This window comes from Lathamus discolor, chromosome 4 (assembly GCF_037157495.1).
Source record: "Lathamus discolor isolate bLatDis1 chromosome 4, bLatDis1.hap1, whole genome shotgun sequence".
Taxonomy (NCBI): Eukaryota; Metazoa; Chordata; class Aves; order Psittaciformes; family Psittacidae; genus Lathamus; species Lathamus discolor.
Window position 1 is genome coordinate 122,950,660 of NC_088887.1, and position 18,358 is coordinate 122,969,017.

At 37.6% G+C, this 18,358-nt stretch overlaps 1 long non-coding RNA gene across 1 annotated transcript; it reads left to right on the plus strand.

The window, feature by feature from the left end:
- The first annotated feature begins 2,474 nt into the window (after positions 1 to 2,474).
- On the plus strand, positions 2,475 to 5,501 carry LOC136012846 (uncharacterized). Its single transcript, XR_010611991.1, has 3 exons — positions 2,475 to 2,603; positions 3,044 to 3,138; positions 5,284 to 5,501. It is a non-coding gene; the product is annotated as an uncharacterized LOC136012846 (long non-coding RNA).
- The last annotated feature ends 12,857 nt before the right edge of the window (positions 5,502 to 18,358 follow it).

An 18,358-nucleotide genomic window follows, 5' to 3' on the forward strand; every position in this document is an offset into this window, starting at 1 on the left:
CTGTGAAATCAGCAGTTTGGGTACCAGTCCATTTTGGGATCCACAACACAACATGTGCTATTAGGGGAACAGCAGGCTGTAGTAAGGAAACTCTTGGAGCATGTCATGGTTTAACCCCAACCAGCAACTAAGCACCATGCAGCTGCTTGCTCACTCCTCACAACAGAATGAGCGGGAGAATCAGAACAGTAAAAATAAGTAAATTCAGGGGTTGAGATAAATATATTTTGATAGATAAAAGAAAAGCTGCACATGCAAGCAAAGCAAAACGAGGAATTAATTCACCACTTCCCATTGGCACACAGGTGCTCAGTCATCTCAGGACAGGCTACAACATGGATAATGGCGACTTGGGAAAAGGAAATGCCATCACTCCCAACATCCCCCCCTTCCTTCTTCTTCCTCCAGCTTTACATGCTGAGTGTGGTATCCTATGGTCTGGGATATCCCTTGGGTCAGTTGGGGTCAGCTATCCTGGCTGTGTTCCCTCCCAACTCCTTGTGCAGCCTCAGCCTACTTCCTGGTGGAGTGGTGTGAGGAGCAGAAAAGGCCTTGGCTATGTATAAGCACTGCTTATTGATAATGAAAACACTTGTGTGTGATCAGCACTATTTCCACCACAAACCTAAAACTCAGCCCCATACCAGCTACTGTGAAGAAAAATAACTCTATCCCAGTCAAAACCAATACAAAGCATTTTGGTATTTCTCATTTGAAATGCTGTTTGCTTTTTCCATTGTTAACCAGCAGAAAACTTTGCTGCCTCAAAGAAGTGAAATCCATGGCAAGGAAGTAAATCCTCAAACTCTTAGCACCAAAGGCAATAGCAAGAAAGAACCTAAATATTTATGGTTGGCTTTTGGGGACTTGTTTATTCATACATTTATTTATATGTTACTTAATGGCAGAATGTGTTGGGTAGTTTAACATTTTAGACTGAGAGTAATCACATTTTAATTGAATTATTTAAAGTGTGTAATTTGTCACATCTAGTAGTAATTTTAATTACTTAATAAATTGCTTGGGTGTCATGTTTGAATCTCAATTTGAGTGTTATATTTCTTAAAAATGACTGAATCGATTAATATTAAAATGTAAGTATTCAAATGAAGCAATTATTTAAGCAGTTAATTCCTTAATGTGAACTTAGAAATAAGAGAAATGAATGTCAGCTAAACAGCATTAGAGTTTGACCCTGAAATCTTCACACAGTCAATCTTTTAGCTGCATAATATGGAACCATTCCTGGAATTTTATATGACTTTGAGTGTTGAAGGGAGGAAAGTTATCTACTCTAACTGCTTACTTATTTCTGTGTTCTGTATTTGAGAGAACATACAAGTAAGTACAAATATGAAGAAGAATTTAGCTTTCCAGTTAGGAATGTTCAGAAAGCCATAAGGAATCTTAATTTGTTTTGCATAAATCATTGTTCAAATGGAAGGAATTATGTTTGCAGACGTTTGGTAATAGTTTCTGGTTTGTTACAAGGGAAGATATTCCAAGTATTCATAGCTTGTAAAGGGAAAAATTGCCATCACCTAATCAGATTTTCCGTATAGCAAAAACCAGATGATACAACCCACATACTCTTGTTTTAAGCCAAATAACTGGTATTTTATGTTGTAAAGAAGAAATAAACATAAGCAGACATGAAATACCAATATGTCCATCTGAAAGAATTAAATTCAGAGTAAATTAGGAAAGAACCAGAACCATAATTTCTGGATATAACATGCCCAATATCTAATTCATGGTAATACGCTCTTTAGAGAAGTTGAGCAAATTGGATCTGCAATAAAAGTGGCCTTAAGCAACCACCTAGGGGAAGATATTGATTGCCTAATTTTAACTGAAAGTCAAACAAATCAGTGTTGAAATCTTTAGGGACACTTAATGACGACACAGGGCCTGGGGTTACTTATTGGTAGCAAAGAAGATTTAGTGCATTTTTGAGCTTTCACTGCTTTTTCATTTTATGCATAACATTTGTTTTATCTCCATTAAGCTTCAGATTTCATGGCATTACTCAGCTTCCACTTAACTAGTAATTAAGAGACAGAGCAGTATAACACAATCTAAAAAGTCAAGAGGCTCTGAGATTCTCACCTCCCTTCATTCTTTGTAGCTGAAAACATCACTGGCTCACTCCAAGGAAGGATGAACACAGCACAGTTGTGAACCAGGCTGTGCAGTTGACAGTAACTGATAGCTTCACTCCATCAGGTTTTTCAGCTGTGGTCATTGATGCTGATTTTATCATTATTTAAAAGGAAATGACTTAGTACCAAAAAGAGGAAAGTTGAGATAAACTGGAGATTTTTTGAGTTCCTCTGTGACATTTAGACCAACTCATCTCCTTAAGGCAGCCGCCTTCTTCATGCTGTTCTTTGCTAGGGATGTTCCTCCTATGTCAGTTCAATTGCCAGCAAGTCTGCAGGTGATACCAATCTAGGAGGGAAGTGAGCAGATAAGACAGTTTCAAGCTGTGGAGTGACCTGGTAGTAACTGGGGCTTCAGGCAGTGTCTGGAGATTCAGTAGCAATAAACTCATGAGGAATTTGATGATATGTGAACATCTGATGCATCTGTGGTATTATGGGGTAAGTTGGTAAAATGTACGCAATGAGGGGCCTAATCGGATGCTATTGCTGCCTTAAAGAAATTTAGAGTTAATGGCATTACTATTTCCAACCTCCTAGTTGCTGCATTTCACTTCTAAAACAGCTAAACCCCTTATGCCTTGAAATTGCCTTTCCAGGTTGGATGATTCTGTTATCTTGGGAAATGTGTTGCCAGTCTAATCTTATGTTTGTCAGATCTTTACATTCAAACTTAGCTCTCACACCTTCTGATAATACGCTGTTGTTCTTTTGACTTTCCTACAACCCTGCCTTTCTGTGTAAAGGGAGTTTCTAGAGAAATTCATGTCTTCCTGCACCTTAAATTCTCTGCCAGAGTCTGATATTTACAGTCATCTGACAGGGAATTGGCTCATTCTCTGTGAGGCATGCTGTGAATTCAGAGCTTCTTGCTCCCACAGGAAAAAGAAAACAAGATCTTTCACTTCTGTACTGGACCAGGCCAGGGAAAATAAACTAAAAAAAGGGGTTTGTTCCTGCTTGCAGAATATTTTTGGTAAGTCTTATGAATATATTTTGTCTGTAGAAAGAGTAGCTACACACACATACATGTATATGTATACATATAGGTTGAGTATACATAATAGGATAAATATGTCCAACTGTATATCTGGTTGAAATTTGCCTCAGATATTAAATAACTCATGAGTTAATGTTTGTGAGGTGATCACACAGTGTTTATGACCTTATTCTTGCATGATGAGGCTATGGAATAGGAATATAAGTAGATGATGACTTTGTATGGGGGTCATGAGCTTAGAGAAGGGAAAACTGGGACCTATAAAACCCTGACTCGCCTTAACTAACACTTGATCTAAGACAGCAAGTTTGCTACTTGGTCTGCCTAACTAAGGAGAAAAAACTAAACAGTGGGGTTAATGCACCCCACTAGAGTTAAGTGATATCTCTATGATTTTCCTTTCTTAACTGCGAAAGTTTGGGGTGGGAGGGGAAATACCTAACCCCTATGTGGTTATAGCATGAAGAGTCCACTTGATGTGGCTCTGTTGTGTGTAATCCCCTACTCTAATGTATACTCTTGTATAACCTCACGGAGTTGGATCATAGGATTCACATTTTTTGAGACATTTTAGGCACGTAACTAAGACTTCAGATCTATAATTCGTTCTAGTTTGGTTTATTACCTTTCTCTTTCTGAGCACAATTAGTTGGAGCCATATAAATATTTAATATTTACATAGAGAGATAGATTTTCTATGTAATAGATTACTTATGCAGAGTGATCCTACCACCTAAAAGGAGGCTAGAGTGGAATGCAGACCCGTGATTCAAAAGAATGTCCGTGAGTCTCCTCTGAATTTCTGTTCAAGCAGAAGGAAGCTACAGTATGAAATGATAAAGCCACTCAGCTGTAAGGAGGAGTCCAGTGTTCTGATCCACATAATTAACTTATGAGTTGGCTTGGAAGTCATTTGACAGAAGTAATCATTAGATCAGAGGTTGGAAACTTTTGCTGTCCTATGCAGAGTAGATGAAGGACCTCCAGGCTGGCTAACAAGGCTAGTTCAGTTCAGCATATATCTTTAGAAGAAGACTTGGTTCTCTGGACTAACAGCAGATAGAGAGCCCATGCACAGCACATAATCAGGCCCTTGTGCTTCAGCAATGTTTAAGCCTTCTTCTGTCAGGCAATATTTCCTACTAAGTGGCTGCAGAGCCCTGCATAATACAAATACACATATGTCTAAATACTCGTGTGTAATGTGGTCACGTACAAAGTTCTGAGCATCTGTAGTGCTGCAGGAAAAGTCTATAAAACATACAGAAGGAGGCGACTAATGGCTTACTGTTGCTGCAACTGTGTTACAGAAGCATGGGGCTATTGGTGTTATTGCTTCCAACGTCCTACTTGCTATATTTCAACTGAAGAATCACTCTGCTAGGGGTATGTATTCTTTTGTAGGGGTGTATTCTTTTGGTACTAAAAGGCCAGGTTGGATGGGGCTGGGAGTAACCTGCTCTAGTGGAAGGTGTCCCTGCCCATGGCAGGAGTTAGTACTCGATGAGCTTTAAGGTCCCTCCCAACTGAAACCAATCTGTGATTCTATAAAAAGCTTATGTTGACTGTCAAAAGTGGAAATCCTGACTTTAATGCATTGCTTCTCTTTAAAAATCGTAACAAGTAGAGAAGACAAAACTATGTTTTCTTATATTTCAAAAAAAGTTCCTTTGAGTGCTTTTTTGGGTTTGTTTTGTTACTTTTGCTGTGGTTTTGGTTTGTGGATTTGTTTTGTGGTTTTGATTTTGTGTCTTTTTTTTTCTTTTAAGTAAAACTACCACAGTGGTAACAAAACCAACAGTCAAGCACAAGATGGTATAAAAAATAGATATATGCTAAAATCGCATCTTTTAAAATAAGCAATTCATTGCTCTAATCAGTTTTTCTTTCAGCTTTTCCACCCCTTGCCATTAAAATAAGCAGGATTATTTGAGTGCATAAGCTTAGTCATTAGCAGATTGCCGAGACACTGCAGTGATTGACATCTGTCTTTTTCTATATTAGCAGCTTAATCTGCTGCTATGGCCAATCAAAGAAGAAAGTAGGTTGATTATTTGGTGAGTGTTTAGCTCTAACAGATAATTTAACTTGCTGTATAATCAGAATACTGATTTCTTTTAGAGTTCAGCCGACACAGGCAAGCAATTCTGAAGGCTTTCAAATGACTGTGCCATCAGATTTGAAGCAAGGATATGAGGCGAAACTTATGGTTCCAAGCCTTGTCACCGTTTATTTTCCCTAACTGATAACTGTAATGCATTGTGTATGTATCTACGTAAAACACCTTGAAAATGGATGTGAAGTTTCGTTTTGTTCTGCAAGTTTTCCAATTGCTCTCATTCCAGGAACAAAAAAATAAAATAAAATACAAAACAGGGAGGAAAAAAGAAACGGAAAGAAAAAAGGCATTCAGTTGAAGTTTGGTTTTCTTTCAGAGTGATTCCTTGGAGCTCCCTTATTGTGCTTGTATTTTCAATTCCAACCAAAGTGACCTTACATTTTGTAAACAAGGCCTTTGAAGAAGGAAAACAGTGTTTTCATGCTATTTGGCTGCCAGCTGCATTGCCTTTCATCTTTTTCTCTATTACAGACCTTTTTCAAAGGCAATAACAATGGGGGCTTTGTAATTAACACTACACCTTGACCTGCATTTCATGGGTAAAATATTTAAATTAGCAGCACGTCAGATGGAAGCGAACAATGGCACATTGCATCAGAAGCAGCAAACCTTTTCAGAGACTTGCAAACCTTTACACAAGACCTGCGTGATAAAAACGCTTGAGTGCTGAGTGCTCCTTAAATCAGAATATACAGAACAGCCTTAAAACGCCTTCAAAAAAGGCAAATGAAACTTCATTTAATAGTAGTAGTAAAAGCTTTTTCCATTAATGTTCCTGTTTCATCTAAGATCTGCAAATGCCGAGGAAGCATTGGTTGATTAAACTTTAGAAAACTGTCAGTGTACTGCTGCACTGATATAAATTGAGGAGATGAGCATGGGACTACATGCAGGCTGAATATGGCAGTGTGCACAGCTACCATTTTTAATTAAGTCATTGGAACTGATTTATAGGCTGACATACAGTCTAAGCTGCCACCAAATGCATTGGTTCCAACTTGAAAAAAAGATGTTTGTAAATGGAGTTTCCTTCACTTTTGGAGGAAATGAGAATAAACACATGGTAAATTACCAAAACTGTGCTGGTTTATGGATACTTGAACTATGCACAGCTTAAAATGACAAGAAGTAATCATAATTAAAAAGAAAATTTGGTTTCTGAAGAATTAAAGTCATCAAGGTTCCAAGAATGCCACTGTTCCATTCATAGCTGATGTTACAAACAATTCACTAAGAAAATCGGGACACTGTCATAGGTACTCAAATTTAAGGTGACTGGGTAATAATAGCCACATATAAGGCAGCAATTCCGTATTACTTTTTTTTTAATCTCATTGTATTTTTTCATATCAAAGTGATAAATAGTCAATGACCCCAATGTTCTAAATTCAGTATAAAAGTCCATTAGGATTAAAAAAAAAAAAAAAAAGAAATGAAATTAAGTTAACAGATACTTATCTGCATTCTATTATATGACAGCAAAACTAAAAGTAACGTAAAATCAAATTAATTAATGCTTGGACTATACATGCTTAAACCTCAGGATGCTTGGATTCTGGGAGTTTTAAATAGTTCTACTGAATACACTGCCACAGTGTGAAATATAATATGGTGTGTCTTTCCCAACTAAATTCATTGTGGTAACTAAGCATTTCATGGCTAAAGATACAATTTGTCATATTAATGAAATATTCCTTTTAAGAAATCTCTATGCAGCCTGTTCTGCTGGTGAATAATTTATACAGACAATAGTGTTCTCTGCAAAAAGACTTCTCATTACCATTGCAAAGGAAAGGTAGTATGTGATCTTTCTGACCACATACCCTATTGTGATGCTAAGAGCACTCAAGTGTATGATTTAAAGATTTTCCACCCCTAACTACAGTTAAGTGACAGTAATAAAGTATTGCCTATTAAGGAAAACAATTACCTTCTTCCTTTTCTGCAGGTTTAGGTTTCTGGGTTATGTGTTCCACTCACAGTCTCGGGTTCAGCAGCCTGTCCTTACATGCTTACTGCAAAGCCAAAGAAAGGAAAATAGAATCACAGTTTAAACTGGAAAGGACCTCTGGAAGTCATCTGATCAAACCCCCCTCCAAACCCAATCAGAATAGGTCCTTTTTCAAAGTTGGATCTCAGTTAGAAATTAGATTGTGTTGATCAGAGCCTGGTCCAGTCAAGTTCTGAGTTACCTCCAAGAATGGAGATTTCAGAAGCTGTATAATCAATGGTAAAACAGAGAGAAACTTCCACGGGTGATGTGTCTTTCTGGAAATCCAAAGGACTCTTTAGAATTGTCCTTCCAAACATTAAAAAAGAAGAAAAAAAAAAAACAAAACTGTTCACCTTATGAGCTGTCTAATTTGAGGAAAGGAAGATCAAAGCTCAATATTATCTATCTACATATGCAGAGAATCGTGTCAGACCAGTGGTCAACAGTATTACATTCTCTGGTTTATAACTGGATTCTTCATGATGAATCAGACTTCACCCAAAGAACAAGACAGTGCTGAGCAGTAAACCTTAGAGACTGGTGTATATCATTTAAAGAAATATATCTCATTTTATTAGGGTCACCATTATGAAGGCTATTATCAAGAAGTATCTATGAATTGGGTTTTTCTTTGGCGCAGGACTTCGTGAGGCAGCAGCATAGGTCTTGAAAAAAGCAAATGTTATTGCTGGACTAGTGAAAACCCCTGAAATGGCATTTTTCTGCTCTGGGAAGGGAAAGCTTATCTAGTTACAGTCTTTTTTTCCCTAAAGCCTTTACAGTTAGTTCCGTATATTTATAGTTGGTGCAGTCAGTGTTATTTTTTAAACTAAACCATCTGAATTAGATCTTAGATGTAAATAAGAGGATTGTGGAGTACAGAAAGAAAAATATGTGAAAATGACAAAGCTGCCTACTTTGGTCGGCCGTTGCAGGTGTGTTGATACCTTCATGGTCAGTCATGTTCAAAGTATGTTTTCCTTTCAAATCATGAATGTCATTAACTGAGATAATAATAGCTATGCCTCATTTGTCGTCCAAACCATCTATTTATTGCTCATCACAGATAATATAAGCTGCTGCTTCATATTTTTCAGTTTTCTTAATTTTCAGCTTTATTATTACATATCAATTGTTAAATTACAATTTAATTTGATCATGTGGGTCAGATCACTACTGTATTAAAATCGCTGTACTTCTTCTTATGTACTGGTGTTGTACAATGACATACCTGTACAGTAGGGGAGCTTCAATATGAAGTTCTTGTTATTTTCCATTGATAAATAGCTTTGGGTTGAGAGATTACTCTGGTGAATCTACATTCCTGAAACAGCCATGGTTTCAGAGTGGTTGCAGACACTTTTAGATTAGTTTTAGAAATGCCTTTAGACACAGTACTTCATACGTGTTTAAGATGCTATTAAACCTTTCTAACTACAGCGGCTGTTTTATCCATTTGTTCCAAAAACCAAGTTTCCTCAAAACATATTATCCTATCAGATTTTGTCAACCAAGTAGGTTTAGATTTTGTCAGTACTTTAAAGAAAGAATTAAAAAGAAAACCTGATGATGATATAGATGCACACTTGAAGCAATGATGGTTTCCTCATATGTTTCTAGGCTTATGGTAATGTTGCTGGAGCTTTTATTAACTAGAAGCATAAATCATTTCAGATTGTTCTTTATCGACTTAATAGTGTAAGATTTGAAGAAAAGCAAGTGTTATCTGGCACTTTGTATTCTACTAGGTAATAACATTCTCCCAGTAATGAATAAAATATTACAAGAGAGTATTTTTTGTGCTGTTTTAGAACACAGCATTATGGTAGTTTCCATCTTAGAGGCTGTGAATAAGATTTAATAGCTGACTTATTGACTTTTAGTATCTGACTTATACTACACAAATATATTAATGTAATTCAACAAGTCAGGAAAAAGAAACTGGTTGTTTTAGAAACAATTCTTTCCCTCTGGTTGGTTGTTCTCTAGAATCTTTGATAATTTTCTACTTGGAATCAAGACACACCAATATTATCACCTCTGATGCAGAACTGATCTTTCCCTTGGATGTTTGGAACACCCTGGAATTTACAGTATCGTGAGCTCTGCTTAGTCAGGAAGAGCAGGGACCTAATAAGATGCAGATAGGTTTTCATTCGGGGGGAGGAGGGGATGGGGGGAACTTTGCTAACACTCTGTTACGAATTCATTTGGAGTCACGTTTTATGTCAGAATAGGTAATTATTTGTGGTCTCTTGATTCCAGAGCTATTCTTTTAGATGGTCATGGATTGACTGCTTCCTTCTGTATTTTCTCCAGCCCATGTGGATATGATAATCTCCTAAATACCTTCTTCCCAGAGGTCCCACAAAAGTCTTCTTTAGAGCTCCAAAATCTAGAAAGGCAAGAGAAAATCATAAGGAACAGGATGTAGAAATGTTTAGCACTTCCTATCTTCTCATGTGCTACTCAGCCTTAAAGTTCCAGTTTTATGACTAAACAGTCCTTTAAGTGTTCTCACGTCTACCACATCAGACAATGTTAGAGAATCTCTGACACTACAGTAGAAGATATACTAGAAGTCCTCACAAAGTTGAGGTCATAAGTGTTGGAATCTACTTTCGACACAAACCAACAGTTTCAACAACAACATGGGTCAGAGCTCAGGAAACTCTGAACTCTGAGCTGAGTACCGTGTTTACTGCTCCAAGAGCGTTCTGTAATGTTGGATGAGAAACAGATTGGTTTTCCTCTGTTTTAACATTATGGAAAAAAAAAGCAAACCAAATAGAAGGAAAATCCAATGTATTTTAGTATCATCTACTTGGCATAGTGAATTCAAGGAAAAATTATAATCTTAGGAAAAGTAACTACTATTTGCGTTCGAATTGTATTAGATAAGATTCTAATAGAGTCCTTATAGACAATGCAAAATATCTCTTGTGATCAAATTTCAAATCAAAATCCACCTATAATCTGAAATGAAGTGTATTAGACTCATCTTGAATTAATAAATACAGATTTCCCTACTCTTCTGTGAAAGGCTCAGGGGAAATCTCGAGGAACTTTCTTTTTGTTGCCCTTGAGATTCTTCTCTTGATAAAATGTCATTGTATTGTCTATTACCATAATAGGGTCTTGATAGAGCTGAGAGGTTTTCCTTTGGTTCAGCAGAGGGCTCCAGAATACACACAGGCTGGGGAGTGTCTGTCTAACACCTCCACAGTGCAATAGAGTGGTTATATTCCCTGCAGCAAGCTAATTGCACTTTTCTATTGCACAGAACCTTTGTCCTCACATAATTAATTATGAGCAAGGAAAGAAAATGTCTTTTTGTCTTTAATGAATTAATCCTTCATGAAAATCATGTCTGTGACATAATAACAAAAGGACATTTCTTCACTGTCCTCATCACCACGCATACCATAGTACGCAACCAGCCTCATGTGGGGAGTCTCTTTGTTTCTTCTGCTCAAGAACATATTTTATTGCAGACATGTCACAGGAGTATTAATACCCTCAATTGCTGTTCAGGCAGATAAGTCTGTCTAGATCATTATAACAAAAAAAAAAAAACCTACAGAGGGAAGAGTCCAGTGTTTTGATAGTAATTCTCACTCTAAAATCAAAGGAACACTTCTATTAAATGGATTTTTCTTCACACATAAAAGCCCACGTTGCCCTACTTAATCTAGTCATTTGAAACATGGCTCAGATAAATCTATTTCGCTAAATGAAGAAAGTCAATCTCCGTGTGATTGCTCGTCCAAGGTGTAGGAAAAGAATCCATTATGCCACAAGATTGAGTAACTCAAGACTGTGCTTTTAAGATTAATGGGTACCATGCCAAACGTACATTTAACTGGGTTGTGCTGAAGAGCCTGAATACAGCTAGAATATTTTGCATTTTTGCTAAAGTTAGCATAAGATTAAATTCTTTAACATTGCACGTAGTAAGTGCAATACTTTAATTATTCACTGAAGCTGAATGGATGTTAAAGCTTGTTAGACAAATATTTACCAATGAGATTCCACCATTAGGTATTCTTTTAAGGAGGCAAAATTGTAGAAACACAGAATCACGGAATCATAGATTGGTTTGGGTTGGAAGGGACCTTAAAGCTCATCCAGTTCCAACCCCTGCCATGGGCAGGGACACCTTCCACTACAGCAGCTTGCTCCAAGCCCCTGTGTCCAACCTGGCCTTGGACATTGCCAGGGATGGGGCAGCCACAGCTTCTCTGAGCACCCTGTACCAATGCCTCAGCACCCTCAAAAGGAAGAACTTCTTCCTAAGATCTAATCTAAATCTACCCTCTTTCAGACTAAAGCCCTTACCCCTTATCTTGTCATTATACTGACTTTATGTAATGGTGGGGGTTATGTTACCTACAGAGGACCAAAGTGCCAAACGGATCTTCTGAGAGGCAGTAGCATGTGGGTGTTGCATCACTCAATATGAGGGTGAATACTGCAACACCAGTAACTGCAGGACAGCCTAAAAGATTAATTACTTTAAATTCCTTCAGTAAATTCACATCTGTTACTACAACTGACAGAGCAGGCATTGCAAAACATGTTTGTATTCATAATGCTGATTTTGATGACAAAATGTTGGTTCATACAACATTTCTCTGGCCCCCTGACATTTTCCGTGGCATTTGTATTTATCTTCTCTTGAGATGTTTATAAAGTGTATTGCATTTTTATTTCCTTAAACTTACTTTCGTATAGATTTACTTAAATTGCTGAAAATTGCAATGTGTATTTTGGTTAAAACTATAGAATTCATGTCACAGGGGTATTACTGTATTTAAAACCCTGTATAACAAGAAATTTACATGTTTTCTCTACATCACTTTCATTGTTTGCAAACAGCTGTCTTTTACTGTTTGCGATAAGCAATTAAATATTTTTCACATGCTCTAAGACAACTACAGACCCTTTTCACTCGTACTAAATGAAATATATTGAAGTTTTAACATTAGTAAGTTCTTCTGTGTCAGAAGCTTTCCCATATATCCTTAGACATCTTTTGTAAGGCAGCTGCCCAGACAAACTCATTACTCAGTGGGAAGAAATAACACCACACGTTCCATCAGTTGAAGAATTACTGTACAAGTTGTCTTTCCATACAAACTACAGGAATCCAAGATTATAGCTTATTTTAGGTCACCTCACTAGATATTAAGAAAAGTAATATTGTCCATTCCGCAAATGACAACCAAAATTGCAGAAATCTTGCAAACACCCAGCAGGACACACAGGCTTCTTTGCAAAATGCAGGTTAGGTGCTCGGACTTTGGGTTAGTTGCAAGCTTTAGTGAATAATTTCAACAGCTAATCGAGAGAACATGTCTCTATTTGAGCATTTAACATCATTATGCTTTATTTACTCAAAGTGCAAAGCTTCCTCTGTGTGTCAACATGGAACTAACTATAGGTTGGGAAGATGTTTATAGGTGGCTTTCAATTCCTGTTGTTAGCTTTAAATGCCTAATTTGACAGCAGCCTCATGTACTTCATTGCTTTGATTCTGTTTTGTCTTGTTTCTGCTGGAGTAGAGTTAAGTTTCCTTCTAGGTACTGGTAGAGTGCTGTATTTTTTTACTTAGTGTAAGAATAATGCTGATAGCACACTGATGTTTTAGTTGTTGCTCAGTAGAACTTACCCTGATCAAGGACTGTTCAGTCTCTCATGCATTGCCAGTGAGGAGGGGCATGGGAAGTTGCAAATGAGCAGAGACAGGACACCTGACCCACAGCAGCCAAAGGGGTACTCCATGCCACAGCACATCATGCTCAATATAGACACTTGGGGGGGGTCACCTGGAAGGGAGGGATTGCTGCTCTGATTGAGCTGGGCATTGGTCAGCAGGTGGTGAGCAGTTCTATTGTGCATCACTTGTTTTTCATGGGTTTTATTTGTCTTGTTTAGTTATATCTTCTTATTATTATTAAATTATTTTCTCCTCTTATATAAATTATTAAACTATTCTTATCTCAATTTATGAGATTTTACCTTTTTCCAGTTCTTTTTCCTGTCCCACTGTGGGAGCAGGGGGGAGGTAAGTGAGTGGCTGTGTGGTACTTTGTTGCTGTCTTGTGTTGAACCACAACAGTCTACATAAAGTTCCACAGAAAGCTCTTCAAAGTACTCTTAAACACAAATATAACAAAATAAAAATAAATGCTGGAAAGAAAGATGGCCCAGTAATATGAAATGCTCCACGTGCTGTACAGTAGAGAAGAAAAAGTGAAACAGCTGAGTAGAAGCCTTCCCATATGCAACATGAAATATTTCTATTATGGTGATATTTATGTAACTCAGGGAATCTGAAACTTGAAAAGTGTCTTTGTGGAACTAGGCCTGAATGACCAACATAAAGATACACATGCGGTGAAACCAGCAGCTAAAGTCAGATCTCCTTCAGTCCCAGCTTACTCTCAGGACCACCTTTTTGATATATACAGTGCCTGTGTGTAAAGTACAGATTGAATACCTCAAGAATCGGGTGAAATATATATCACTCAGTAACATTTCACATATCTCTATTGACTTTCCTCTACTAAATACATCACTGCTGACAGCTGCATTGCCTTTTACACAATGCTGCACTTCATTTGCATTGATCAAACAAATCCAGAGTGAATGAATGTAAAGTGCTATAGATAATTCATTCAATAGCTCCATGTGTCAAGACTCCATCTGAGCAGATGTGCTTTTTGAATAACTCAGGAATTTCTCTTAAAAGTCTCTTAAATTAATTTTCCAGGCTAGATACTTGATTTCTTTTTGCTTATGCAACTTTAGGAATCTCCTGGTACAGGTAATGGCACTTCATAACCAAAAATCTGTGTACATTTGAGATATGTGAATCAATGCATCTACTGGATGCAACTACTGAATGATTCTACTGGATGTAGAAACATGTTCAGTAGACACTTTCCTGTTCTTGTGTACCAGGATTCATGAGCTGAAACTAAACTTTGCAGTAGCAGTTCTCAGGCTAGAAGTAAGGAAGAAATTTTTTACCATGAGGGTGGTAAAACACTGGCACAGGTTGCCCAGAAAGATGATAGATGCCCCATCCGTGGAGACATTCAAGGTCAGCTTGGATGGGGCTCTCAGCAACCTATCTAGTTGAAGATGTCCCTACTTATTGTCGGGGGGTTGAACTAGACGACCTTTAAAGGTCCCTTCCAACCCAAACCTTTCTGTGATTTCATATTCAGAAGGACAGTGTATTTCCAGTTAATTTATTTGTCATTTATACTTTGCATCCAGTATTTTTAATTGCTGTGCTGTATTTTTTTCAGCACTCAGCCTTTTCAACATTATTTGCTCTTATTTATCCTGTTTTCTAAGTTCATTCTTCTAACTCTCCGCAAATCAGTTACTGTGATCTGTAATCTTCATTGCCATGTCGAAAACTCCATTATCAACAGCCTATTTTTTTTTTACTATTTGGCATCTAAGGGTTATGCATATTAGCACATAGGGCAGAAAGCACTGCTAAAGCATCTTTCTGCAAAGATGTCCTGATCTCCTTCCACAAACTACGGAAGAGCTGAACAAGCAGTAAGCAGAAGTTTGACTTCTCTTTGTTTGGGGTGGAGGTTAAGCACAAATAAGAGCATTATTTATGAAGACACTTCAAAGGTAGGAAATCGGCATCATTCTCATGATGCATTGCAGGTTTAGGTCATTGGCAATTAGCATCATGAAAGACAATCTAAAAGCTGATGCAAGCTGCTGAGAGTTGTCATTAGCTTCAGGTCTTGCTCTGGCCTAGAAATGTACTGTGAGTGCTTCTTCAACAAAGCTGCCTCTAAATGTTCTAAATTAACAAATTAATGTCAACTATGGTTTTTAACATTCTGAGATAATGGCAATAATACTTAAAAAGAACAAACCTAAATAAAATAAAGTGCAAATTACTGCCTCATTCAGACCACCAGGGGATGATCTTAAGGTCCTTTCCAACCCTAACAGTTTAAGATTCTAACTACAATGGTCTCAGCACTTTAGACTCCGGGAAGTCCTTCTTCTGCAGGCTCCTACCACTCAGCAGCCCGTGTAAATTATAATACAACACTGTGATGAATAGCTCTGCTGTTAACCTCCATTACAAAAGAAATGTAAGCCCCTCAGAAGCTGTTGTTTATGTTTGTCCACTATTACTGCCAAAGCCTATTGGTAAGTCCCCTTCAACATAAGAAACAGATGATGTTATCTCTTCTTGGATAGAAATATTACTGTTGTTTGGAAGTTGGGTATAAGGAAGAACCTCTTCCCTGTGATGGTGGCGAGGCACTGGAACAGTTAGCCAAAGTAGTGGTAAATGCTCCATTCCTGGCAGTATTCAAGGCCAGTTTGGACAGAGCCTTGGGCAACATGGTCTAATGTGAGGTGTCTCTGTCCATGGCAGGTGTTTGGAACTAGATGATCTTAATGTCCTTTCTTATCTTAACTATTCTGTGATTCTGTCAAGTCCTCAGAAAGTCGGATATGAAAGCAAACCAAAGTAGAAATTTAAGTGTGTAATGAGACATAGAACTTAAGTGCAGCTATTAATTAGGCTAGCACAGGTAACACTAGCACCTCATATCAGTTTGCTGTGTACAAGCTCCACTTGTTGTTGACATTACTCAAATTTTTGGTCATGTCAAAGAGTCCAGCAAGTAGAATGTCTGTCTTGGTAAAAGAAGATCTGTTTTCTAAAAACTTTTTAAAGGAGGTTAAAGCTGAAAGGAAAATAAAGCAAAGGTTGGGGTAAAGTCTCAATTGTCTGTATTTGATGTTAAAAACCAAGACTGAATACAGGGGAAAGAGTTTAAAGGAATAAGGTTAGGAGTAGAGGAGTTCAACAGCTGAGATTGGATGGAAACAAATATCATGTAGGAAAGAGCTGAATTTGAAAAGAATTTAATTTTTTTACCAAGATTGGGATATGGGAATGAAATGTGGAGAAGTGTTAGGGAGAATTTCATAGGAATACTATTTTTCTCACTTAGCAAACATCTGGGAAACATGAGAAATGGTGTGACAAAGCCTTTGAGGGTTGTGCGTATTCTTCAGAACTATAACAGAAAAAGTCCTTCCATAAACACGGTAATGGTTAAAATGTGATTTTTCTCCTCCTCCTATAACATTGTCTTAGACAATCACAGTAGTTTAACTACTGCCCTATAGCAATGGAAAATGTTGCTGCATTTGGAATTAATCTTGCTGTCAAAGATTTTGGTAGGAAGTGTGGGCATAACATTTCTCTCTTTGAAGTCAATCAGATTTTTTTTCACTGGTTATTTCAGTGGAAATATGATCAGGCACAATTATCAATATTTTCCAGTGTGGGCTCTAATTTAAGCCAAACATGGGCAGCCAAATTTGGCTGCACAACTTGAGAAGCCTTGGGCTTAATTTTCATAATCGAAGCATATTCACAGCATTCCTGAACAAAACAAAGAAGGCCTCTCTCTAGCTGGGTGGTCATTTTCTTTAAAACACTGAATTTCTAAGTTCTTCTGAATGTATTTCTGGCTCGCTGAAACTTAGAAATAGCATTTATTCATAGCTTATAGCTAAAAGGAATTTACAGTAATGTTGCAAGAGAAAACCCCATGTTCTTGGATTCTTAGGAACAGAGGTCTTGCCTTTCCGTTTCGATATTCCCAAGGAAAATAATGCATATGTTCATTGTTTTGTCAGTATAAGATTTATAATGCCTTTAACTATTCATTTCCTTGCCATAAAATGCATAGGTTTTGTAAATGATGTGCGAGTGACAACACTGTAGTTTCCTTGGCAACCTTAACTGGTTTTCAAAACAATGCTTTTCATGTTTGGAATAAGCATTGATTTGTACAATCTGGCAGGGGAGAAAATAAAAACAAGAGAAGAAAAAGGAAAAGGAAAAAAAAAAAATAACCCAGAAGGAAAAGAGAGAAAAAAAGCCTCATGAGGGAAACAGTTGGCAGCTGAAAAGATTGCAAATCAACCTTCCGCCACTTAGTCATCTATGTGATATGAACTTTAAAGAGCTCAAACTTAAAGAAAAATACATCTGAAACTGTCAGGTTTTTCCTTTGCTTTGCTTGAAGTCCAGAAAAAACTAGCCTTTAAGCTTGGATTCAGTGTTGAATTAATGTGGCCTTTTCCTTTCTAAACTTGGCTGACTCTGGATTTTAGAATCCAGCTCATGTTTAGACACTAATGAGATGCAGATCTAAGCAACTTTTTACCAGGCTTTGATATTCTTTTATTTTTCACCTTGAAATTTAAACACTCCTCAGGATCACACCCTAAACTAAACGTCTTCATTTCCAAAACATTTTCTGAGAACTGACTGCAAAGAGAGAGGTTTTGTTAGTGAATATGGATCTTGAGAATAGGAAGTTGTAATCATTCTTTTGATGGAACATAGAATCATAGAATTTTTGGGCTGGAAAGGACCTTAAGATCATTCAGTTCCAGCCCTCCTGCCATGGGCAGGGACATCTCACACTAGACCGTGTCACCCAAGGCTCTGTCCAACCTGGCCTTGAACACCACCAGGGATGGAGCATTCACAACTTCTTTGGGCAACCTGTTCCACTGCCTCACCCCCACAGGGAAGAACTTCTTCCTTATATCTAGCCTGAACTTCCACTGTTTCAGTTTGAACTCTTCACCCCTTGCCCTATCGCTACAGTCCCTGATGAAGGTCACTATACAACATCCTTCAGATACTGGAAGCTGCTCTGAGGTCTTCACGCTGCTTCTCTTCTCCAGACTGAGCAGCCCCAATGTTCTCAGCCTGTCTACATACGAGAGGTGCTCCAGCCCCTGATCATCCTCATGGCGTACTCTTGACTTGCTCCAACAGCTCTGTGTTCTCCTTATGTTGAGGACACCAACTTTTTGACACCCTGTAAGGAAAATTGCAATGTTTCAAACAATAATATATATTCTGTGGCATTTTAATTCAGCTTTATGGTGTTTCCTCCTTCTTTATATTTTTATAGATTCCTCAGCAACCGATTATGTAATACTGAAAAAGAAAATAATGGAAGTAATATTCCAGTGGCATGGAGAGGTCATAG